The sequence below is a fragment of the Rhinolophus sinicus genome, chromosome 17, assembly GCF_057876585.1.
Source record: "Rhinolophus sinicus isolate RSI-liver-muscle chromosome 17, RSI-T2T, whole genome shotgun sequence".
Taxonomy (NCBI): domain Eukaryota; kingdom Metazoa; phylum Chordata; class Mammalia; order Chiroptera; family Rhinolophidae; genus Rhinolophus; species Rhinolophus sinicus.
This window is the reverse complement of record NC_142517.1, coordinates 22,222,743-22,250,141: the sequence shown is the minus strand read 5'-3', so window position 1 is coordinate 22,250,141 and position 27,399 is coordinate 22,222,743. Positions and strand designations below refer to the sequence as shown.

Here is a 27,399-nt window from a genome sequence, read left to right as displayed (position 1 = left end):
GCCCCAAAAGACAAATTCAGTCTCTAGAACAACAGAAGCATAGGTTCCATTATAGCCTTAAGTCCTTTGATTCCAATTGTATACCTTTCTCTGGAAAATTCCTTATTTTGCACTGAAAATTTGCATGTCTGAAACATTGTCCATTAGGCCTACTGCTTTTTTGTGAAGCACCGCAGAGAAAGTCTACCACTCAACCTACACAAGATAACTTCAAGTATTTTAAAGTAGTCATTATATACACCATTAGGAGTCTTTTTTCAGTTTAATATCTCTAATTTCAACTATTTTTTCTGTGCCCTTCACCATCAGTGCCAATCTTCCCTCTATTTCATCCAATTTGTCATGACATTGTTAAATTGTGATACTTAGAATTGAATGAAAATTTCAGGATATGAACTAATTAGCATTCATGGTTCAGTCTTTCAATAAATATTTAATGAGCACCTATTATAAGCCAGCTATTACATTAAGGACTAGTGGTTAAATAAGACATATAGTCTTATTTACCTGTCTTAGATTGCTTGGACTCAAAAATAGTGCTTGGACTATGGTAGAGATAACCATATTAATACTAAATTACAAATGTGGTAAGTTTTTCATCAGAACAGGGTGAATGAAATATCCTTCTCTGGACATTATAATTATATTGCAAAAATCTAAAATTATGTTGGTATTTGTAACACCCACATCAAAAATTTTAATTAATATAAAACTAGTGGTCATTCATGTTTGTATATAATTTGTTAACAAGGTCAGTTATAAAAATAGACACATCTGATGTTGAATTTCTCAGAATGCGTGAAAAGAAAGCAAAACCAGAAAAGGGACATCCTAAAGAAAAAAAATTATAAAACTTCTCTAGATTTCCGATCAATTTTAACTTAAAAAAAGAAAGCATATGTTTGAACAAACAAACAAAAAAAATAATAAAAACCAAAAAAAACCTATGCTTAAAAAGCCAAGAATTTTGTTTTTCCTGGAGATAGCATTGCACAGTGGAGAGGATACTAAAATAAAAATTAGAAAACTGGGTACCAATTTACATGGTTTAGGCTAAAATCATTTACTCTCCTTAAGGCTTAATATCCTTATCAGAAACATGGAATTTAAAATTTCCCTTCTTCCCTGATTATCATCATTAGTGCTAATTCATCTGATAATGTTTTGAGTTTAATATGAGATGATGTATGAAAGTGTTTTAAAAAGAATGAGCCACAATGCAAAGGTAACTTTTTTTTTTTTTTTTACAGAGAAAAGAGAAATTGTGATTACAGCCAATACTGAATAACGGGTGTTGACTCTCTCACCATAAACAGCTATAAAATGATATTGTCATGCACAGATAGTGCAGAGATCCTTAAAAAAAAGGAACACAGGCTAGGTATACTCTACATTTACCTCAGCTTCCTATCTAGGGACACTTTCCAAACTGAGCCATAGAGAAGTAGAGACAAATACAGAGATCGGGGGAGTTGAGGGGCTGAGGTGGCCGAAATTTATGAGCCAGGATATTGGGAAGGAGTGTCATACACAGAGAAGGAAAACTAGATATCTGCATGTCTATCTTGATTCCTTTATGAACTATTAAGCTGCATTTGCACAGGGTGTGACATCATGGAGTCTGAAAGAGAGCTGAATGTAAGCTGAGTGAAAATTCTAGATTTTTCTCTATGTTGAGAGTACCAGAGTTCTAACCAGTCAGAGTAGATAACCCTCACTGAAAAACTATCGATGTCAGACCTCAGAAAGACCAAGTTTTAGGAGTAGGGTTATTCTAGACATACCCAAACCTTGAAAGGACCATGTTGATCTGCGAGTTAATCACTTGGGAAAAAAAAATTTAATGTTCTTTAAAAGAGACTCCATAATTTGGATTTCATAAATGTAACATTCACAGTGTCCAGGATACAAACAAAAATGCGAGACCTGTGAATAAACAGAGAAAAATAAGGGACAGTCAATAGACACAGACACAGAGTTGACACAGATAGAATTATGAGACAAAGACATTGATATAGCTATAATAAATATAGCCAAAAATGTAAAGGACAAATGGATATAATAAATAAAAGTATGGAAAATCTTAGTAGAGAAATGACAACATAAAAAAAGGTGTTCTAAAATACAATACCCAAAATGGAAAAGAGTCACAGATTGGCTACTGTTAAAAAAATATCAGGGAATTGAAGACAAGCCATAAAAACTATGCAAATCGAAGCACAAACTGTAAAAGAATGAATACCGAAAAAGGCTTCAGGGATCTATAGGTCAATATCAAGCACAAATAAATACGTGTAAAAATGTTTTTTAGAAGTATCAGCCCACATGCCAACAACATCAAAGAAGCACAGTTCAAATAAACACAAAGGAAAATACACTTAGGAAAACACAAAGGAAAACACAAAGGAAAACGCACCTGATTGTCAAGTGGCTAAAACTCAAAGATAAATAGAAAATTCTTAAAAGCAGCCAAATAAAAAAGGCACACTCTACACAGAAAAAAATAGAATTGAAGCCACTGACTTTTTAAAATAGGACACTATATATTCCAGAATACAAGGGAACAATATTTTTAAATGTTGAAATAAAAAAGTCAATCTAGAATTCAATACACTGCACAAAAAATATTTCAAAAATAAAGAGAAAATAAAAACAATTTTTTTAAAAATGCTGAATTTGTCACCAGCAGACTGAAAATTCAATCAATGTTACAAAAAAGTTCTTTTAAAAGGAATAGACACCATATATAAACTCAAATTTATTTGACAGAATAAAGTGTAGGAATGATTACTATATGGTTAAATATAAAATTTGCTTTTGTACTAAAGATAAACTGTCTTTCATCAAAATTAAAACAGTTGCTCATCTAAAAACATCTGTTAAAAAAGTAATAAAGAAAACCACACCCTGAGAAAAATATTCAGAATATTTGTATCTAGCATAGGAATTGCATCTAGGACACACAAAGACCTCTTACAACTCATTAACAATAATAAAAGAACCAATTATTTTTAATGAGCAGGAAACTGGAATAAACACCTAATGAAGAGAAAGAAGATATACAAAAGTCAAGTAAGTATGTAAAAGAAAAAGTGCTCTGCATCATTACTAATCAAGGAAATGAAAATTCAAGTCACAATGAAATATCACTTCACAAACTAGAATGGTTATAATAAAAATGTTTGACAACCTGAAATACTAGCCTTTTGGGGCAACCAAAATTCTCATGCATTGCTGGTGGAAAATTGTTTGACTATTTCTTGTAAAGTTAAACACAAATACCCTTTGGTTTAGCAATTCCATTCCTTTATTTGACCAAGTAAATGAAAACATACTCCAAGCAAAGGGTTTCTAGAAGAATGGTCATAGAAGCTTTATTCATAATAGTTCAAAGCTAGAAACAATACAGATATTCATCAAGAGTAAAATGGATAAACAAATAGTAGTACAATCATACAATCCAATACTACTCAGTAATAAAAAGAAAGAACTGATGCACTCAAAAACTGGTATGACTCCAAAAAATTATTCCACTTATATGAAGTTCTACAAAAGGCAAAACTAATGCCTCTATGATAGAAATCAGACACTATTTGCCGTTGAGGGAGTAACTGACTGAGAAGGGAAAGGGGAAAAGTTCCTGGGGTGATAAAAATATTCTATTTCAATAAGGGTGTGGGTAACACAAATGTATGCATTTGTCACACACTCTACACTTAAGATTAGTGTACTCCCCTGTATAAAAATTATACCTCAAAAAAATTTTTTTTAAGGAGGTAGAAGTATATGGTAGGAAGCTACTAAGAGGCAGCACATTGCAACATTTCTGGGAAGGTCAAAAATCAAATTATAAGTTTGTTGTTTTTAGTGACCACATGACTCAATTTCATCCTCTCTTCCTCCCTATAAAAATGTTCCTCTTCTTCCCATCAATTGGCGGGTAAACATTTGATGAGTATTCCCTGCTTACATGGCACTGTTATCTCGGTTTCCTATGTCTAACACATTATGGCCGAAAGCTAGCTAGTTAATTAAACTACAAGTTGTTTGAACTTAGTATGTTTCCTTTTCTTTATCATATGAGAACATTAGGAAAATTAATATGAAAGGGAAAATAAATCAACTATTGGGAAATTTTTCTGTGTGATAAAACAGGGATATTTTTTCCTTTGGGAAATTCCTAGCCCTCATAAAATGACTAAACCTTTACAATCTTCAGGTTGAATTCTTTTTGACTCTCAAAGAGTTTGATGGAAACACAAAAACAAAACAAGACTCATTGAGAGTAGAGTTTTACTTCAGTATGTCATGTAGAACCTTCCCTGCTGGCAGTTTAAGCATCGTGGGAAGAGCTTGATAAATACACGGATTTTGTATCCTAATCTTCAAGATGCTATTTTAGCAATACTATGCAGCCAGGTTCTTAAATAGCATTACAGAAAGCTGGGTTTTAGAAATAAGCACAGAAAAACTCTGTGAAGACAAGGGAAATGTCTGTATGGAAGATTGCTATAGACTGAATGTTTGTGTTCCCCCCAAACTTCATAAGTTGAAATCTAACCCCCAAAACAATGGTATCTGGAGGTAGGGCTTTTGGGAGGTGATTAGATTATGAGGGTGGAGACTTCTTTTATAAGGGTTAGTGTCCTTATAAAAGAGATCCCAGAGGGAACCCTTGGCCCTTTCTACCATGTGAGGACATGGTAAAAAGACAGCAATCTATAACGCAGGAAGTGGGCCCTCACCAGGTATTGAATCTGTTGGGTCCTTGATCTTCCACTTTCCGGCCTCCCGAACTGTGAGAAATGAATTTCTGTTGTTTATCAGCCACCCAGTCTGTGGTATTCTATTATAGCAGCCCAAGTAGTTTAAGACAGATCATCCTAGGCAAAAAGCGGAGCTGTATGAATTATTTCTCTCTTCCCTTATACCTCCTTGTTGGTTCTCTTTTGTCTTTACTTCAGCCTCCAGGGGCAATAAGTCTGCCAGAAATGAATAAAAATTCCTTTCTATCTAGTTCCATCTAGTTCTTTACTTAACAAAGAAGAGCTGACATTTGAAAATAACTTTACTCAGAATTAAGGAGAAAGTAAAGGAAAATAAAGAAAATACAAATTTAGAAAAGGCTGACTTAGCCTAATAAAAGACAGATTTCTGATGCAAACATAGTTAAATTGAAGCCACAAGTTAACTGGTCGGTCTAATTTACCAACATTCAGGACAGGGATTTGCTCACTTCCTCTGACACATTCTACTGATTAGAGATTCATTTGGATTTGACAAAAAACAAACAAACAAAAAAAAACCACTCCTTTAAACTTACAAATTACTCCTTAGGGAGGTTAAGTCTATCATACATTTTAATCAGATAATCCTATGTTTTTCTTTTTTGCTTTTTTCCTAATATAAAGCTGAGATAATTGGGGAGGAACAGGGTTGAACAAACAATTTTGGAGCAAGAAAAACAGTAGGGAAACAGGTCAGAGTCTGAGCTTTTAGCAACGCTTTACATGCCCATGCTTCAGGCCTGAAGTGCCCTTTACAAAACAACCAGTCCTGTGCTTCGTTTCACTCAGAGTCTTTCTTTAGCCCTCCATATGTAAAGATTCTCTCTCTCTCTCTTCTCCTGGCTTTTTAAATTCTCTTCGAATGGCCTCTTCTGAACAGTGACTGAGTTGACCAGTCTGTGACTTACTCTCCTATAAGAGTCCTCTCATTTGATTGGCTTCAACCTCTGTTATCTGGCCTTTTCCCTGATCTTGGCCTCCACTCCAAACACTGAACTACAAACAGCTTAGTCTGTGCTAAGGGCTCCTCCTCGTTTGGAATTGACTCTGCCTGAGGACATGAAATACAGATCTGCATGAGCAGAACCACTATCGGGGCACAGAGTATGTGAGTAAGGGTTGTATCTGGAGATGCAAAATTGAAAAGGAATAAAGAAAGTGAAGTGGGAGACTGTTAGAATTTTGTCAGACCCTGGGAATTACATCTACCCACAACACATATCAAATAATTTGTTTTCTCTGAATATGTGAATGCCAGAGTTTTCTGACCTCAGGGGTATTAAAGTTATCTTGGATCCCCACACCCCTGTCTGCTTTTCCTCTCTCACCTTTAATGAATTTCTTTTTCCCACTCCCAAAATCTAATTCTTGCTCTCTATGCTCTATTTAAATCGTTCTTCCGTTTGCACATTTTCAAATTCTATCCCTATGCTTTTGATTTCTAACTCTGTAGTGTTCAGCACTATTCCTTCCACTCACTATTTTCCTTGCAAACAAATGTCACTTGACCTGTGGATTTTCCAATAGCTACATTCCCCTTGCTGATAGAATTATTTGCTGACAAATTTATTTCAAAAATTTTACATCCAAAGCATATGTTTTCTTTTTCCAGTTTCTTACATACTACCATCTGGTTTCTGTTCCTGCTTTATCTCCACCTACTTTCTCTTTTAGACCTTTGCTGCATTAAAAACTATGAAAGCTGATTCACTGAAGAGCATGAAAAACTTTTAGTAAACTTCCCTTTTTCTTATGTTGCTTAAACCAAGTAAAACAGGGGTATATTATGAAGAAAAGTAGTACTAGTAAGGCTACGTATAAATTGAAAAGCTGCCTCCCTCCCACTTCAAGTTAACATGGTCCATTATAGCACAGATACTTTGTTTAAATACTGGAGAAATAAAGGTGGAGGAGAAAAAATGGATTGTTTAATTCATGGATAATTTATGAATTCTTGAAAATAATTCAAGAAATTATGAGTTTTTTTCTGAATGAACTTGAATTCTAAAACTCCATTTGAAAGGCCTAGTAGAAATAAATATCTTCTCCATAATTTTAATATCAACAAAACTAAACCAGCCCCCACTTTCAATTATCCCTGTAATGGCAATTTATGGTTTAGTAATCCAACTCTTTTCCATATTTTTATTTCTTTCTTACATGCCGTTATGTACAATCCATCGCCAAGACTTAAGCTTTCTGAGATCTGAGTACTACACTGGCAATGCCTCTCATAGAATTGATTTACTGAGTTGAGGTTTGCCTACATAATAATAATGTAGCATCATTAATGTTAGAAAACTGAAATTTAAGGTTCAGATCATTAGAAATTACAAAGTGGGATATCTCATGCTGAAAAAGAAATGATCCACACATAAAAAAGATTGAACAATTGTGAAACTTTTTGAACCTAATAAAAAGAAGAAATTTATATTTTTACAATCATAAAACAGGGGAGGATTTGAATACCATAAGAAGTAAACAATACACATTCAACTGAAACACACATAACAATATTTACAAAAATGTGACTACATACAGTCACAAAGGAAGGCTCAAAAAGTAAAAATTAACAAAGTTATTTCATGCTTATGTTATATTCACTATTAAAGCAATAAAAGATAAAATTCAATAATCTTACAAGTGAAAAAAGCCAAAATAAATAAATAAAATCTAGCAAACTAAGACAATAATAAAACACTTACTCTGGTAGTACATATTCATTGGAAGTCCAAGATGTATATCACACCTGAAACAGTTAATGAAAAACATTACACACTTTCTTATTAGTCAGAAACAGAATAATAATTTCTGCTATAACTATTACTACCCTATACTAAAGGACTTAGCCAATGTAATAAGAAAAGAAATGATATTTAAAACAAAAATATAAAAATATTATTAATATATGTGAGGGATAATAGTTATCCCTCACATATATTAGTTTATAATAGCTAGAACCAATAAGTGAATTTAGCAATATAGGAGTATTAAAGTATAATTTATAAATATTGGTGGCTTTCCTAAATCTTGCCAATATAAGACAGAACAATCACTTCCACAGTAATAACAAAAAATGTAAAGATTTTTTAGCAATATACCATATAAGAAAAATGAGTAAAGTATTCAATTTATAATAGCAGAAAAAAACTTAGGGTAAATTCTCAGAATACAAAATAAGAATATATGCTGAAATTTATAAAATTCAAAGATGACCAACAAAGTAAAGTTTGATTATATGAAAAGATTTTGAATAATAACAAAAATATTATATAAGACTGATCCAGAAAAATAAGAGAAACTTTAAACAAAATATTAAGAATAAAAAGAGGTATATTTCGAAGACATCATCAAAATGGCAGCCTGAGGTGAGCCTCTGTAAAGCTCCCCTGTAATTTACAACTAATCGAACAACAATAACTCCAAAAAGGACTCCCTGCACAGCAGACAGGCAAGACGAAGAGGCCCGCTACTGAATTCACCTAAAGGTGGGCGAATCGCACGAGCGGGGGAGGGGGGAAGGGAGAAGTGTGGAGACAGAGCCGCGCGAGCAAAGGACACAGACCTAGCTCAGTGCTCCGAGCTCGCTGCTTCCGGAAACTACTGCAGCTGCGGGAGAGGGAAGAACTCGGACTGCCAGGGCTCCACTTATGGCCCACAAGGCTGAGGGGGCAGCATACAACTCAGCTGAACCCAATGCTCACGGCAGAGACCTCTGAGAAAAGACTGAGGGAAGAAGGCTGAAAACGGTGGTTTGAGCCCTCACTGCCGAGAAGAGAAAGGAAGCCTTAGGCACTGAGACTATCCACCCTCTCCCTACCTTCCCAGAGCTCGCCCTGGCCCCATCTGCCCGGTGCTAGAAGCAGAACAGTAGCAGTGTCAGATCAAAAGAGCAGAATATTTGCTGTTCTGAGAACTGTGGACCGCAGACACGGATTCACAGCCCAACTAGTTCCGGCAAAGGGGAGGGAGCTGAGGAAGCAGGACCCGCTGTGGTGGTGGTCGCTGCCATTGCTCTGGGCCACCTCTCACAACTCACCCCACCCCTGGCCCCACCTATCTGAGCGGATCCCTGCAGGAGTAAACAGAACTGCTGAAACACAAGGGCTCTGAATCTGGTGCAGGAAGAGCTTTGGAACTTCAAAAACTCTCTACATACCCACACGGACACTGAGCCCAGTGACCCAGGTGAATTATTAACAGAGGAGAAACCATCTCCCAGGGAATCCCCTATTGTGTGAGAAGCTGGAATAGTGCAGAGAAAACATAGTATTACCGTGTGAGAGAGAAAAAAAAGGCTGCAGTCAGAGAGAAAATAAAACATTCTACCAACAAGTACTGGAAAACAAAAGAATGTTCTCTTCCTATCAACCTATTGTAGAAGCCACTCCTGTAGATGTCTAGGAAGAGAAATAATAAATCAGTAATTGCCATGAATAACCAAGGCAACAAGACAGCTCAGAAAGAAAGTGAAAAGTCTCCAGAAAAGGAACTTAAAGACATGGAAATATATGACTTAAATGACAAAGAATTCAAGATTGCAGTTCTGAAAAAACTCAATGAGATGCAAGAAAATACAGAAAGGCAGTTTAATGAACTCAGAAACATAATCAAAGAAAAACATGAGCATTTTACGAAAGAGATTGAAATTTTAAAAAACAACCAAATAGAATTTCTGGAGATTAAGAACTCAATAGAAGAAATTAAGAATGAAATAACCACCTTAGGTAGTAGAGTTGACCAGATGGAGGAAAGAATTAGTGACATCGAAGATAGAAAGCTGGAAATTACACAGATGGAAGAAGAAAGAGACTTGAGACTTAAAAGAAATGAAAGAACTCTACAAGAACTTTCTGACTCCATCAGAAAGAGCAATATAAGAATAATGGGCATACCAGAAGGAGAAGAAACAGAGAAGGGAGCCAAGAATATATTCAAACAAATTGTTGATGAGAACTTCCCAAACTTGTGGGCAGAACTGGATCCTCAAATCCAAGAAGCAAATAGAACACCTAACTACCTCAATTCCAACAGGCCTTCTCCAAGGCACATTGTATTGAAGCTGTCTAAAATCAACGACAAAAAAAGAATCCTCAAGGCAGGCAGGGAAAAGAAGACGGTAACCTACAAAGGAAAGCCCATTAGATTATCATCAGATTTTTCAGCAGAAACTCTACAAGCCAGGAGGAAGTGGAACCAAATATTCAAATTATTGAAAGAGAGAAATTATGAGCCAAGAATAATATAACCAACAAAGATATCCTTTAAATATGAAGGAGGAATAAAGACCTTTCCAGACATACAGAAGCTGAGGGAATTTTCTACTACACGACCTGCACTACAAGAAATACTAAAGGAGGCTATTCGACCACCATCAACAGGGACAATTTGTGTCAACCGAAACATAAAAAGGGGGAGAGTAAAGGCCTGAACTGGAATATGGGAATGGAGAAAGTAAGCGTGCTGAAGAAAATGGAATACTCTAAATATCAAACTTTCTTTTACATAAACTTAAGGGTAACCACTCAAAAAAAATCCAGAACTGAAATATATACTGTAATAAAAGAAGAAACAGAGGGAAATGTCATAGAATACCACCACACAGAAATAAACAGACAACAACAAAAGGCAAAGAAACAATGGAGACACAGCCTTACCAGAAAATGAAAGATAGAATGACAGGAAATCCTCACATATCAATAATCACCCTAAATGTAAATGGACTGAACTCACCAATAAAAAGGCACAGAGTAGAAGATTGGATCAAAAAACTAAACCCAACCATATGCTGTCTCCAAGAGACACATCTCAGTTACAAGGACAAGCATAGACTCAAAGTGAAAGGGTGGAAATTGACACTCCAAGCAAATGGTACCCAGAGAAAATCAGGTGTAGGCATAATGATATCAGATGAAACAGACTTCAGGGTGAAAAAGATAACAAGAGACAAAGATGGACATTTCATAATGGTAAAGGGGACTTTACATCAAGAAGACATACCAGTCATCAATATGTATTCCCCCAAACAGGGAGCACCGAAATATACCAAGCAACTACTAATAGAACTAAAGGGAGAAATTGACCAAAACACAATTATACTAGGGGACTTAAATACATCATTGACAGCTATGGATAGATCATCCAAACAGAAAATAAATGAAGAAATAGCAGCCCTAAATGACACATTAGATGAAATGGACATAATTGACATACAGAGAGAGAGAGCACTTCATCCTAAAACATCAGACTATACATTCTTTTCTAGTGTACATGGAATATTCTCAAGGATAGACCATATATTGGGACATAAAATGAGCCTCAGCAAATTTAAGAAGATTGAAATCATACCAAGCATATTCTCTGATCACAAGGCTTTGAAATTGGATATCAACTGCAAAAAGAAAGCAGGAAAAAACACAAATACATGGAGAATAAACAACAAACTTTTAAAGAACGACTGGGTCAAAGAAGAAATTAGAGGACAGATCAAAACATACATAGAAACAAATGACAATGTAAATACATCCTACCAAAATTTTTGGGATGCAGCGAAAGCAGTTCTAAGAGGGAAATTTATATCATTACAGGCCTATCTCAAGAAACAAGAAAAATCCCAAATAAATAACCTCATGTTACCCCTTACAGAACTAGAAAAAGAAAAACAAGTGAAACCCAAGGTCAGCAGAAGAAAAGAAATAACAAAAATCAGAGCAGAACTAAATGAAATAGAGAAAAAAAAAGACAATAGAAAAAATTAATCTGACAAAGAGCTGGTTCTTTGAAAAGATTAACAAAATTGACAAACCCTTAGCTAGACTCACTAAGATAAAAAGAGAGAAGACACTAATTAACAAAATCAGAAATGAAAAAGGGGAAGTTATCACGGACACCACAGAAATACAAAGGATCATCCAAGAATACTACGAAGAACTATATGCCACCAAATTCAATAACCCAGAAGAAATGGACAAATTCTTAGAAACATATAGCCTTCCAAGGCTGAACCATGAAGAACTGGAAAATCTAAACAGACCGATCGCCAGTAATGAAATTGAATCAGTCATCCAAAACCTTCCCAAAAGCAAAAGTCCGGGACAAGATGGCTTCACTAGTGAATTCTACCAAACCTTCAAAGAGGATCTAATACCAATCCTGCTCAAACTCTTCCAAAAATTTGAAGAAGAGACAGTACTCCCTAAATAATTTTATGAGGCCAACATTACCCTGATACCAGAACCTGGTAAGGACAACACAAAAATGAAAACTACAGACCAATATCTCTGATGAATACAGACGCAAAAATCCTAAACAAAATTCTAGCAAATCGAATACAACAATGCATTAAAAAGATTATTCATCATGACCAAGTGGAGTTCATCCCTGGGGTACAAGGATGGTTCAACATCCGCAAATCCATCAATGTGATACATCACAGAAACAAAATAAAGGACAAAAATCATATAACTATATCAATTGACGCAGAAAAAGCATTTGACAAGATACCACATCCATTTATGATTAAAACACTTAATAAAATAGGTATAGAAGGAAAATAACTTAACATAATAAAGGCCATATATGACAAGTCCTCAGCTAATCTCATAATTAATGGAGAAAAACTGAAGCCCTTTGCTCTACGTTCAGGAACACGACAGGGCTGTCCCCTATCACCTCTGCTTTTCAACATAGTGTTGGAAGTCCTTGCCAGAGCAATCAGGCAAGAGAAAGAAATAAAAGGCATCGAAATTGGGAATGAAGAAGTTAAATTATCACTCTTTGCAGATGACAAGATGCTATATATAGAAAACCCTAAAGACCCCACCGAAAAGCTATTAAAAACAATCAACGAATACAATAAAGTTGCTGGCTACAAAATCAACGTACAAACGTCCATTGCATTCCTATATACTAACAATGAAATCTCAGAAAAAGAAATACAAAAAACAACTCCTTTTGCAATTGCAGCAAAAAGAATAAAATACCTAGGAATAAACTTAACCAAGGATGTGAAGGACCTATATGCTAAAAACTATAAGACATTTTTGAAAGAAATTGAAGAAGACACAAAGAAATGGAAAGACATTCTGTGCTCATGGATTGGAAGAATCAACATAGTTAAAATGGCCGTATTACCCAAAGCAATATACAGATTTAATGCAATCCCCATCAAAATCCCAATGTCATGTTTTAAAGAAATAGAACAAAATATCATCAGATTTGTATGGAACAACAAAAGACCCCTAATAGCCAAAGCAATCCTAAGAAAAAATAACAATGCTGGAGGTATCAGATTCCCCGACTTTAGCTTGTACTACAGGGCAACAATAATCAAAAGAGCATGGTATTGGCAGAAAAACAGACATGCAGGCCAATGGAATAGAATTGAGAAACCAGAAATAAACCCACATAAATATGGACAGATAATTTTTGACAAAGAAGCAAAAAACATACAATGGAGAAAAGACAGCCCCTTCAATAAATGGTGCTGGGATAATTGGAAAGCCACGTGCAAGAAAATGAACCTGGACTGCTATCTGTCATCATGTACCAAAATTAGTTCAAAATGGATCAAAGACCTAAGCATAAGACCTGAAACAATAAACTGCATAGAAAAAAACATAGGTACTAAACGTATGGACCTTGGGTTCAAAGAGTGTTTTATGAATTTGACTCCAAAGGCAAGGGAAGTAAAAGCTAAATTAAATGAATGGGACTATACCAAACTTAAAAGCTTCTGCACAGCCATAGAAACCATCGACAAAATAAAGAGGCAACCAACTGAATGGGAGAAGCTTTTGCAAACAGCACTTCAGATGAGCGGCTTATATCCAAATTATACAAGGAACTCATACATCTCCACAACAAAAAAACAAGCAACCCAATTGCAGACTGGGCAGAGGACCTGAAGAGACATTTCTCCAAAGAGAACATACAAATGGCAAATAAACATATGAAAAAATGTTCAACATCACTAATCATCAGAGAAATGCAAATAAAAACCACAATGAGATATCACCTCACCCCAGTTAGAATGGCTATCATCAACAAGACAAATAGTAACAAGTGTTGGAGAGGATGTGAGAAAAAGGAACCCTCATACACTGTTGGGGGAAATGCAGATTGATGTAGCTGCTATGGAAGGCAGTGTGGAGGTTCCTCAAAAAATTACAAATAGAATTACCGTATGACCCAGCAATCCTTCTCCTGGGTATCTACCCCAAAAATCTGAAAACAGTTAGAGATAAAGACACGTGTGCTCCAATGTTCATTGCAGCTTTATTTACGGTGGTCAAGACATGGAAACAACCAAAATGTCCTCCGACAGATGAATGGATAAAGAAGTTGTGGTATGTATACACAATGGAATAGTATTCAGCGATAGGAAAAGATGAAATAGTACCATTTGCGACAACATGGATGGATCTTGAGATTATAATGCTAAGTGAAAGAAGTCAGACAGAAAAAGTAGAGAACTATGTGATTTCACTGATATGTGGTTTATAAAACTGAAAACAACAAAAGAACAAGACAAACAAATGAAGGAACAAAAACTCATAGACACAGACGATAGTTTAGGGATTTCCAGAGGGTAAGTGGGAAGGAGGGCTCTACAAGAGGGTAAACAGGTCTAATATATGGTGATGGAAAGAGAACTGACTCTGGATGGGGAACACACAATATGAGATATAAATAGTGTATTACAGAATTGTACACCTGAAATCTATGTAACTTTAATAACAATTGTCACCCCAATAAACTTTAATTTTAAAAAAAAAGAAAGAAAGAAACCCATACATATAATTAAGTACTTAAAAAATGTGGTTTTTCAAATCAGTGAAGAAAGGAAAATTAGCAAAATATTTAGACAGATAAGTTAATCACACCTCAGGCTCTTTACAAAAATAAATTTAGATGAATTTAAGAAAAATATAAAACATAATATTATAGTTTTATAAGAAAATATAGGGTAATGCTTTCTTGAGTATAGCCTACGTACATATAGACAAAATTTATAAATACAAGTATTGATATATTGATTATACCAAAATTAATAGCATGGATTCCACTAATATGCCACTAATAAAGCTAAATAATAAGCAAAAACATAGGGAGAATACTTGCAATGGTTATGATAATAAAATATCAAAAGCAGTACTTCTCAAACCCTCTGTGATGGAGAGCTAATTTTTTCCTATTTTAAATCCTTGACAGACTAACATAGTCATAAAATACAATAAAAATTAACTGCCAAGAAAAAAAAAATTAAAAGGACCTATAAACTGTGTTTTTTTTTTCCTTAAGATAGAATAGCCATAAAATTACTCAGCCCACTGACTTTCAATTTCTCTACATACCTGTTTGTGGACCAGAAATAAACAATTAGTGGAGCAGCACAGGTCCAGAGATCACACTCCAAACTACACAGATCTTAAAACGTCCTGCAAATCAGTATGAACACGGCAAAAGACCAAACACAAAAAAAACGAAGTGTATTAACATGGAAGTCACAAAAAAGCACAAGTACTCTGCTCATGAAAATATGCTAATAGGACGTGATAATCAGGACTATGTAAACTAAATTAACAAGCCCTTTCTGAAGTTTGCTAACATCAAGCCTTAAAGGAATGTGTAGGGAAAATAGGCCTCATATATTGCTGATGAGAAAATAAATTGGCAGAGATACGTTGGGAACTACTGATACTATCCCTTAAAATTAACCAGACACCACCAAACCAAAACTCTATAATACCTCATATTTAATTCATTTTTACGCTCTGGAGGAAAACTTGCATATTTGTACCAGGAGACCTATACAAGGAGGTTTATTTCATGATTGTTTATAACAGCAATAAATTGAAGGGGAAAAAAAAAACACCCTGAAAATCCAATTTAGAAGACGATGAAACATTTATATTGTGGAATACAGATTAAAACTTGTTAGATCTATTACATTAAGACTTTTATTTTTCAGAATGAAAACAATATCCCCATAGTACTCTATAGGTAAAATATGCATGTAACCACCAAGAAAAAGTATGGGGAGTTTACATTCCAAACTCATGAAGGTGGTTATATCAGGTGGAAATGTGAAACAAGGAAAAGGAAATCAAGCTTGGAGGTAATGGTCAAGAGGGAATTCATTTTTATAATAATATTTTAACTTTTTAAAAGGAGAATATTCTCTTACAGTACTTGTTTGGTAGGCAATTGCACCTTTTAACAAAATTTCCAGGTATGAAAACCACTGGTTAAAAAGAAATAATAATAAATGTTTTAAATATTTTTGTTAGTCCTAGTCACCATTCCTCCTCAAGCAGACATGGGTTCTTCAGAGAGATAGCAAACCAGGATTTTCATGTGTTGACCTTATGCTGATACTTGCTAATGGTTGTCTTTAGTAGAATGGACGTGAGTACCTGACCATATAGCATATCATAAACACAAACTTCTAATTAAATGATAAATTGATAGGCAAAAATTCCAGTAAATATTTTTAATGGGTGTATTGGAAAGTGCACAAAATTTGAATTTCACATTTTTTGGTAGACCGAGTACTCATTTAATGCTTCGTAGTTGAGAATGATTTCATAGGTAAAAGAAGTAGATCTTCTCAAACAAGCAATTTATTACTATTTAAAAGTAAGAACATAGGAGAACTGACTCTGGGTGGTGAACACACAATGTGATATATAGATGATGTATTACAGAATTGTACACCTGAAATCTATGTAACTTTACTAACCGTTGTCACCCCAATGAATTATTTTTTAAAAAGTAAGAACATACTTCCATTTAAGAAAGATTGCAATTGCCAAATTAGTAAAATTTCAAAATGACTATTTCTTTTTTTCTATCTTTATGTAAAGTATAAATAACAAATAAAAGTTGTATATATTTATGGTGTAGTACAAAGTAATGTTTTGAAATATGTACACATTGTGAAATGATTACCACAGTCAAGCTAATTAACAGATCCATCCTTTCTGTTTAGAAAGAAGGTCTGACAATTAAGTTCACGAACTTGTTGCAACAATGATACTAACCTTTTTTGATATGAGGGATTATTAATTATTAATTTATACCAACTGGACAAATAGTTAACCAAGTTTACTATTTGGAAGTGCTGAAAAGGAAGTGTGAAAAAGTTAGACGACCTGAACTTTTCGCCAACAATTCATGGCTCTTGCATCACGACAAAGCACCAGCTCACATGGCACTGTCTGTGAGGGAGTTTTTAGCCAGTAAACAAATAACTGTATTGGAACACCCTCCCTATTCACGTGATCTGGCCCCCAATGACTTCTTTCTTTACCAAAAGATAAAGGAAATACTGAAAGGAAGACATTTTGATGACATTCAGGACATCAAGGGAAATACGATAACAACTCTGATGGACATTCCAGAAAAAGAGTTCCAAAATTGCTTTGAAGTGTGGACTAGGCGCTGGTGTTGGTGCATAGCTTCCCAAAGGGAGTACTTCAAAGGTGACCATAGTGACATTCAGCAATGAGGTCTGTAGCACATTTTCTAGGATGAGTTCGCAAACTTAAATGTCAGACCTCAAATTTTAACCACATGAGTTCTTTAGAGGATTTCTTTATAAACATTCCACGGTTGTTTTCAGGTAGCACAACTGATATCATAAGACATGTTATTTTAATAGTTAAAATATGTTGACAAAGTGCTATGGGAGTGAAAAAAATAAAGTGATAGGTGTAGACAAATGACAAAATAGATGAGATAAATTTATTGAGTGAATACTGTAGTCTTTCATAGAATAAAGAAACACATCAATGTTTTAGTAGGTAGGAGGGATGGTTTGAATTTGTTCTAAACAGGAAAAATAAAAATCAAAAACAAGAGAAAAGTAATTCTTTTAATGTAATAAACAAAAAACATAGATCAGAACAAAGGACAAGAAAAGATTAAATTAGTAAACAATTTGCAAGTAACTGGAGTGAAAGTAGAGTGTAGTAAATAATAAATATAAAATGTATAACAAATACTAAAGGAAAGAAATAAGAAATTCCTAAAGAAATAATTTTGGAATGAGACCAACTTACTGAGTTACTCATAGAAATTCATTCAGGTACAGCGACCACTCAGAGACTCCTGACAGACCCTTAATTGGAAGTCTAAAATCCTGGTGTCAACAGGGTTGGAGACAAGGAAGAGAATCCTTCCTTGTCTCATGTTGCTTCGGTGTTTGCTGACATCGTGGGTGTTCCCTGGCCTGTGCCAGGATAATTCCAATCTCTGGCTCCATGTCACATGGTCTTCTCCCCTGTGTGTTTGTGTCTCTGCCCAAATTTCCCTATTCTAAGGACACCAGCCATGTGCACTAAGGGCCCACCCTAATGATCTCATCTTAACTGGGTTACATCTGAGAAAACACTGTTTCTGAATCATTTGGAGGTACTGGGAGTTAGGACTTCAACATGTCTCTTTTGCGGGGGACACAATTCAACCCATAGTACTCACTCCATTCCATCTAATCCATCTCCCAGTCCTATTGATTCTGACACTGAAGAATTCCCCTATCCATCTTCAACTCCACTCATTACAAATAAACTCATTACAAATAAGCACAATATACAGTTTCACATTTATTTTTGTGCTTACTTTTCTCTTATTTCCCATACCTACAACACGGAGAGGTACGGAAAAGTGGAAAGTTACTGCTCTGTTCCCAGAACCTAGCACAGTGCTCAGCAGGCAATGGGTGCTCAACAAATATGTGTTGGTTAATAAAACAAAAGAGGGATGCAGGATAAGAAAGGATCCCAAAGCTAAAAAAAAAAAAAGAACAAAATGATTGTGAAGGAAGGCGAGAATAAAGATAGAAAAAAGGAAGGACAAATTGTTTAAAATTTGAAAACTAAAAAAAATAAATTTGGAATAATTATAATATTCAATTTAATAAAAGCAAGGGAAACTTTATGTGGATAAACATGCTAGATTATTATTCCCCTTTTTTTCTCAGAATTATGAAGAGAGAATAGCATTCTAGAATCTTTTTTCCAAAGCATAACTATCACTACTATATATCAACACAATTTAATACTCAATACAAAAAAAAAGGTTTCTTTATTTGCATTACATTCTCTCACAGTATAATAAATGGGATTTTATATTCTCCGCGAACTCTTCTTGAGCCAGTGAAAGAATTTCACTTCTCTTGGATGTGAGGTGACACCAGATGTTTTCTCAGCAGATTTTTTGAAAAGCAAAACCAGAGGTGAATGGAAAGAGAGAAGAAAGTAGTAACCTGTGTTTGTAATTTATTTATGAGATGATATAAATAACAATAATGTGTCATGTTGTTCACACAGGCATTTCAGGTCTTGAGAATGGCGTTACAAGGTTGAAGAGTCAAATATTGGTACTTTGTAGACACATAAAGTGAGGTGTTTTATTGCCCCACCCTGTCTTTTTGTTATATCTGTATCAGTCAGTGTTTGGCTACAGAGAAAAGCATCTACTGTACACAGCTTAACCAGAAGGGATTTAAATGCTATACGGGATCATTAAGAAGGCTGAAGACCCAATTCTTGACTGAGTTTCCAGGAATCACTCAAGAAGCTACATTGCAGAACTGGGCCATCAGGGGAGCTGCAGTCCCTGACACAATACAGAAGCTATTAAAAGCAGGAAGCTGCATGTGAAATCAGGAAGATTGCTACCTCTGCCAGCTCCAGGATGATACTGCATCTGCTAATATCTGCAACTATAAAATGGGCTTCTGATAGTCTGATTTACCTAGCCATGTGACTTACTTCAAAATAAAAATTTTGTGTAAGTTCATCTTATTAAAAGACTATGAAAAACATCTAGAACTACACACACACACACACACACACACACACACACACACACGTATATACAGAGAATTTTACAGACAGAACTATATATAATCACATCTAGAACTACATAACAAATATGTACATATAGTTCCAGATGTGATTTATATATGTAATCATATCTAGAACCATAGGAGTATAAATCACATCTAGGAAATGTAGTATGCTGTTTATTTTTGGTTCATATGCTAAAAGGGTGTTGGGATGCCTACTGAACAAGTCCAGTCCCAGTAACGATCATACAGTATGTGCACCTGCTCTTTTGGACCAGTGAAGACGGATTATATAAGTGACTTATGACAGTAACACACAGATGTGGACATTCTAGAGCATATTTGGCATATTTCTGTTTTGGTTTATAACAAAATATAGATATTATTTTAGAGACTCAGTTTGATACTTTCTGACATTTATAAATAGTTACTGAATTACATTAATGATTAAAATAACAATAATTGGTTGGCCTTAAAAAGAATATGAAGCTTCTAACAAGTCAGTTTAAAACAATTAGCCTGAGCCCTGTAGACACTTTGGGACAGATCATTGTTTCTTGGGAGAGGCTGCCCATTTTGTAGGATATTTAGCAGCACATCTGGCTTCTGCCTACTAAATGTCAGTAGCACCGCCCTTCCCGCAGGTGTGACAATCAAAACACTCTCTCCAGACATTGCCAAATGTTTCCTGGGGATAGCACAAAATTGCCCCCAATTTTGAACCACTGGTATAGATGGGATCACCTAAGAGAGAGAAGTCCACATCCTTCTTTTAAAATAATAATTAAAACAAAAAAAATAACATCCAGAATAATAATTTTTATTTCATGATGATCTTCTATCTTTAAATTTCAGAAATATATTTGCCAATTTTAGGTTTTTAGAAATCATTTAAAATAAGGAAAAACTCACATAAGCAAACTACTCTACAGCTATTAGCACCTATTTTTACCAAGTTGTTTCTCTACATTATGAGATCTTTCAACATAATATGAAGAGATAAGTTTTAAATAATCTTATTTTCATATGAGACTTTATAAATTTGAACAGTGTGGATGTCCCATTTTCTATAAATTTAAAAATAACATAGCTTCTATGCTTCTGCTTTAAATTCATTGCTATTTTAAAATTTATATTAGTTCATTTCAATGGTGATATTAGTTTCAAGAAATTAAATTATCACTTACTTGTAAAGATACCACTTTATCACAAAAATGAATCTAGTAGTAAAATAAAATGGAAAATACTTATTCTATAGCTGATAAATGTAGGAGAAATAATTATACATTAATATTGCTTTTGCAATAATAGTGAAAATGAGGTAAATTATATTTTTAATTCCATCTCCTGATCCTCCTAGTCATGTGTTAGCTCTAAGTAAGGCTCTTGCCCCATCCTTAAAGAACAGTGAAAGTGATGGCTTTCAGATTTTTCTGCCTCAACTTTCTTCAATTAGTAATGATGGTTCAAAATTGCTGGGATTTTCCATGGGGAATGCAGGGGAAGGATTAGACACATGTTCCTTCAGGAAAAGGATCTCAAATTCTCAACTCTGGTTGCACATAAGAGTTTCTTTGATATTAAATACTGATGTCTAGATCTCATCCCTAGAGAATTTAATTTATCTGGGATGGGGACTGGCCATAGATATTATTTTAGAACTCGTTCAATAAGTCTAATATATAGCCTGGGTTAAGAAACGTTGCCTGAAGAGAGCAGAGCTTATCCATGAGCAAATTTGTGTAGTTTGAAAAGCCTTTTGGATGATTTTCATGTATCTTTTTTAAAAGAAACATTCTCAGATTAAATTGTCCATGAACCAATACAGGGTCTCTCTCTCTCTCTCTCTCTCTCTCTCTCTCTCTCTCTCTCTCTCTCTCTCTCTCTCTCTTCACCCCTCCCAATCTGCCCCATTCCCAAAGATGGAACCCCCAATATAAAAAGGTACTTTCCATTGCAGAGTTGGAAAGATTTGGTGTGGAATAGCACACTTTCTTTAACATTAGAACTAAATCTGGAAAGAGGAGGCTGTGTCATTGTCAACCAGAAATTTCCAGAAAGAGTGTGGAAAAACAGACAAACCTATGGCCTGAGGATGAATTTAGATGGATTTTTCTGCCCCATGGATCCTCCAGGACACTGGACTCTTTCTGCCTGAATGGACTATGTATCTCAGACACCACAGGTCAATCTGAAAGCGACCTTATCAGCTCCTAAACCAGCTCTTAATCCAATTTCATGTATGCTCCAGATTACAAAACTCCTTTACAGGATTGTAAGGTTATAAGACATTTGGTTAATATTTCTATGCCTCTTTTCTCACTTATAACATAACGTAAATAGACTAGATAATTACCAAAATCAATTCCTGCACCAACAATTTACATTCCTTCCTTGCAGTAAGTGATTAATTATTGTTACAACCCTTGAAACCCCAACAACATATATTAAGTTAAATTAAAAGGTTTTGGATATTTCTCTGCCTTCAAAGTCATTCACCCTCATATTCTCCTTCTCCTCTACTTCCAGCTCTATTTTGCCTTGCCATTTCCTTTTCTGAGATAGGGTAATAGATCATGACCTTTCTGTACAGGCAAATTAATGGGCTTAGTGTGAAACACAGAGGCTAGGAAATAACTTAAGTTACAGAAAAAAGAGGGAGGAGAAAGTGAGATCATAGACACCAAATGCACATAATTTTTAAAGATGGGGACCTGTAATAATGAGGTCTCAGCAAGGTCAGATCAATAAGTACTAAACTTGGAGATTTCTGGTTATATGGGCATTTCAGTTTGTAAATGGATTGCACACTCTCTGCCAGCCCCCAACCACAGAAACATAACAGATGTTTCTGTTCCTTTGACAACTCCCCTTAGCCCTTCTCCTCCTGCAGAGTCTTGAGTAATAACCCCAAAGCCCCTGCAAAGACACCCTCTCACCCCCACTGTGGGCAGGTGCAGTCATTCAAAATATATACAAATTCCACAGAGAAAAAGGCATTATGACAGCATTGCAATTGATTTCTTCACTGCTAAAGAAGTTAAATCCACATGACCTATATTCATGTACAGATTAGCTCAGATGGAAAAATGAAAACTAGTGACAGTGAATCATGCAGCAAATACAGGAGCTCATAAATAAATAAAATCCTTGTGGGTAGAAAACTCAGATTTGAAATAAGAATGTCAGATAAAAGAAAAAGAGAAAGGTTAGTATCAAAATATAAAACTTTGGGGATCTGGCATAAAAATGTCTTTCAATATCTGAAATATATCTTTGCCCTGGATTAACTGAGTGAGGGAGGTTGCACCCGCAACCAAGTGACAGATACAACCTAAATTTGGGGAGTTGAATAATTCTGTTTTGACTGACTCTTTACAAAGATAAAATAAATTATAAAAAGTTCAAAGATGAAAAACAAACAAACAAACAAACAAAAAATAAACAAGACCCTTATTTTAGCATCCTCAGTCCTAGTCTGTAATAGTTAATTACTGTTACAAACTGGTATGCCGAATACAGAGGGGTCCAAAAAAAAAATGTATACATTTTAAGAAAGGAAAAAACTGTATTAAAATTGTAATACTCAATATATACCTATAAAAAAAGATGAATACAAGTCACGCTTGACTTCTGCAATTGCAAGAGGTGCTCAAAGTGGTACCATCAGTGTAATTTTGATAGTTTTTTCCTTTCTTAAAATGTGTATACATTTTTTGGCACCCTCTGTATATATGTATATACATACACACATGTATATTTAAAATGTTTATATTTCACATATAGGTTATAGTTACTAACATAAACATGTGTTTGTATCTATACCACACATGCTTTTGACACAAATGGGTTCATATTTTATACCTTTATGCACATTTCCTCTTTTTTTTTGTTCAATATAGTACTATTTCCTGGCGTTAGATGCCAGTTCCACCACTTAATACCTGTGTGACTTTAAAATATGCTGCTCAAATGTCTGCCTCAGGGAGGGAGAAATGGAGAGTTATTGTTTAATGGATACAAAGTTTTAGTTTTATAAGATGAAAAGAGTTACAGATATGAATTCGGTGGTAATGATTGTACAACATTATGAATATATTTAATACCACTGAACTGGGTACCTAAAAATGGTTAAGATAGTAAATTTTATGTTATGTATATTTAATCAGAATAAGAAAATTGGGGCAAAAATAAAATGCAACGAGAAACATAGAAATATTTTATATTCATGATTTCTCTTCCTTGCTCTAAATCTGGTCCTCTTCCATATCTTTCATCTCTGAAATGACACCATGCATCCACCTACACTGATGAGAAAACTAATATTCATCCTTGCATTTTCCCTTTTCCTCAACTTTAATATCTAAAATCCATTTAAAATTTTTAAATTAAACATTCTTGTCTCTCTGAAACACCTGCCGTCTCTCCCCATACTTCAATTTGTGTGGAGTCATGAAAATATTAGCGTGCTGGTACTCAGTACTGTTAATGAATTGTTATATCAAAATTAAGCATGAGCACTTTTCAAGCTTCTTAGGAAGTTTCCAGAATAATTTGGGTCAGTCACTCATTTTGGGATGAAAATAAGCCATAATATATAAACAAAATATCCATTTGAAATATGACATGTGGATTCCTAGTTGAATTATTTATTGAATTATGGCTTAAAAGATGATTGGAGAAAAAGGCATAAAACAATGAAAACTGAACTTTGATCTTTTTATCATTTAAAAAATTTTATGTTTCTATATATATTTATATAGACATAAAACTATTTTTATAGAGCTCATTGAGGCTACCTCAAGTATCTTTCAGGAATGATAGACTACAAAATAAATACCTACAGAAAGGGGTTTGGCACATGAAATCACAATTATCTCTAAAGAATCACAAAATTAAAGGTGAAAATGTAAGTAGCATATATGACAATCTTTTGGTTTATGTAATAATAATGACAATAAAGGTTGGAAAAAACATTTGTTCTTAACTTGTCAAAATTCAATTTTTGGAGGTCTTCAAATTTTCATATTTTCAAACTTGAATGACTCCTTTTCAGTTGTGATTTATGTAATGCTTTAGTAAATATACTACTCTCCAGGCTTCCAGATGCCCATCTTGCACACATGTTTTTAGATTTAAGCCTGAATTTTTTTTTTCTTTTTAATTTGAGAAAAGAAAAACAAAAGCTAGATTTGATCCCTGCTTCAACATTTTTTGGATGTACAACCTTGGAAACGTAGATGATGTGTTGTACTTCTCTCAGCCTGTGTATCTAACTATGTAGTTGGAACAATAGGAATGCTAATAATTACCTCAAACTGGTTATTTTGAAGATAAAAATATAAAAGTTACCTCACAGTCCTTACCAGTTAGGCACTCAATAAATAGTAGCTCTTAATATCATTAATACTGGGTGTTTTTGAGACTCTGCATACAATCATAAGTAAAATTACTCTGTTTAATTTTACAAAGCCAACTAAGTATGATTTATAGGAACAAAATGAGGAACAGATTTAGGTAATTATATTATTATTATTTATTATTATTAATGTTATCTGTAGAAGACAGTGGTTTCTAAGGTCATAATAAGGTTATTTTACCAAAGAGACGTAGTTGGGACATGAATTCTAATCTATTGCAATGAAGTGGTGAGAGTTCAAGTGCATCAGTTCATGGCAGATAACTGATAAATGAAATTTGAATCTGAGATGTTGAAATTGAACAGGACCATAGAGACAACATTAACCATCCTTCTCACTTTCCAGATTATAAGGACCGAGCCTCAAGAAATTTCCTGATTTCACACAACTACACAACAGATTAGCAGAAGCAAAAGTAGAAAATACATTTTTGTAACTCCCAGCCCAGTGCTCTTTCTAATACTGCATCATGCAAATAAAGAGAAAATTAATTCCCAGGTTATTTGCTTATTTTACATTCAGAGTACTTTGGATAGAAAATATCTAGATTATTTCAGAAACATCATCACAGAGATATAAACAGTTGGCTCTGTCTGCAAACACCTTGGGGAAAGTTAAATGTTGGTTCAATTTCTGGGGGGGTGGGGGGGGAAACAGCATGTTGGACGAGGCTTACATTTCCTCCCAGTACATATATTTATTAGTTAAGTACCTGGGAGGAAATGTAAGCCTCGTTTCAGTGAACATACTAGTAACTCCATAATATAGATACTGTTTTGGTGCTTGGTGTGAAAAGCTATGTGACCATAAAACATGCTCTCTAAGAAAGAGTATGTGGCCTATTGAAAAAGAAACCCATAAATAGATCAATGGAATTCAACAAAAAAGGTGCTAAGATATGGGTATGCATAAAGTGTTATGAGTGTATATAAAATCAATATTTACCTGTTTCAAATGATCACTTTCAAATGATCACTTATTACATAGACTTCCAGGTAAAGAAATTAATAGAAAAAACAGCAAGATGTCTATGCACATAACAGTAAAACTACTATCACCTTAAACTTGTTACTATCAACAAAAATAGGCTGCTGGCAAGTAGTGTATTTCTACTCTTAGAAAAAAAAAATGTGTTGATATCATTACCATAACCTTTAATTATTCCTCTAGACTCCTCTGAGGAAAGTGAGTGAAAAACTGTTTCCTAAACTTCCAGGTAATATAATTTATATTCTTACTTCATAAAATACACCCAACTTCAATCGAAAGGTTGTTTTCCACACTTTCTCTCAAAATATGAAAACAAATTCCAACCAAAAACAAAAAAGAAAGTCAGGCAGCTGTTTGGACTATTACTGAATAATTATGATGCTCATCATTATTGTTTTCTTTTAATGTTAATTTAAAATATGCTAGGCACACAAAAGCTTACTGGTAAATACAGCATTTTAAGAAAACTTTGGACTGAAATACATAATCTTTTATTTGAAAGAAACAAAAGGAAAGCAACCAGATGTCACAGTATTATTTCCTCTTGTTTTGAGGGGAAGTAGCTGTCCATTATTCCAGAGGAGAAAAAAATAGGGAATGGGATTTTCTGGAGTCATACTGCATCAGTTATATCTCATGAAATTGCTACAATAACAAATTTAATTATTTTTTCCCAACACCAACATCTTATCCTTCTTGTAGCATTTCATGCTCTTTAAGAGTCTCTACTTTTGTTATAAAAATAAATAAATAACAGTTAATGACATCATACAATATCTAATAATGTTTTTATATCCCCTTATTATCTTCCAGGTCAATGATTGTAAAAAAATTAACATTTATTCAAATCATAAGATAATTTACATACATGAGCATTTAAAAAACTTGTTTTTATATATTTTATCTTAATTGAAGCCTTGTAGATCCAACAAAATATTAAAGAAACTATACCAAAATTAGGATGTGAGCAACTAAATATTTTTGTAAGGAAATCCATTGTATTTATCTTATATTCTCAACTCTCAATGTGTATATTTTACAAATAGTCTTGGTGAAGGAAATAAGTATAAAGAAAAAAAAAATCATTAAGGAGGATTTCCATGAAAAAGAGCCAGGAGATGTTTTCAGAAAAGCAAACAAAGCTAGCTGTCCCTTGTAAAACCAGAATGGAGGGAAGATTGGGCAAAAGGAATAAATCTAAATTCAAATGAGAAGAAAAAAGTGAGAGGGTGGAAGATAGCACATAGTCTGATTTGTAAATTGAGTTCTGTTTTGAAATCAAGATTTAAATAAAGAGGAAAATGATACTTTTCTTGGAGAACTCAATATTTCAACAATATTTGTGAAG

General features: G+C 34.3%; 1 long non-coding RNA gene across 1 annotated transcript in view; it reads right to left on the bottom strand.

Moving 5' to 3' along the window:
• Nucleotides 1-27,399, bottom strand: part of LOC141570216 (uncharacterized) — a 181,209-nt gene that overhangs the window by 56,396 nt on the left and 97,414 nt on the right. The window contains exon 3 of the long non-coding RNA XR_016019672.1: nucleotides 7,493-7,536. This is a non-coding gene — a long non-coding RNA (uncharacterized LOC141570216). The remainder of the gene's footprint in view (nucleotides 1-7,492; nucleotides 7,537-27,399) is intronic.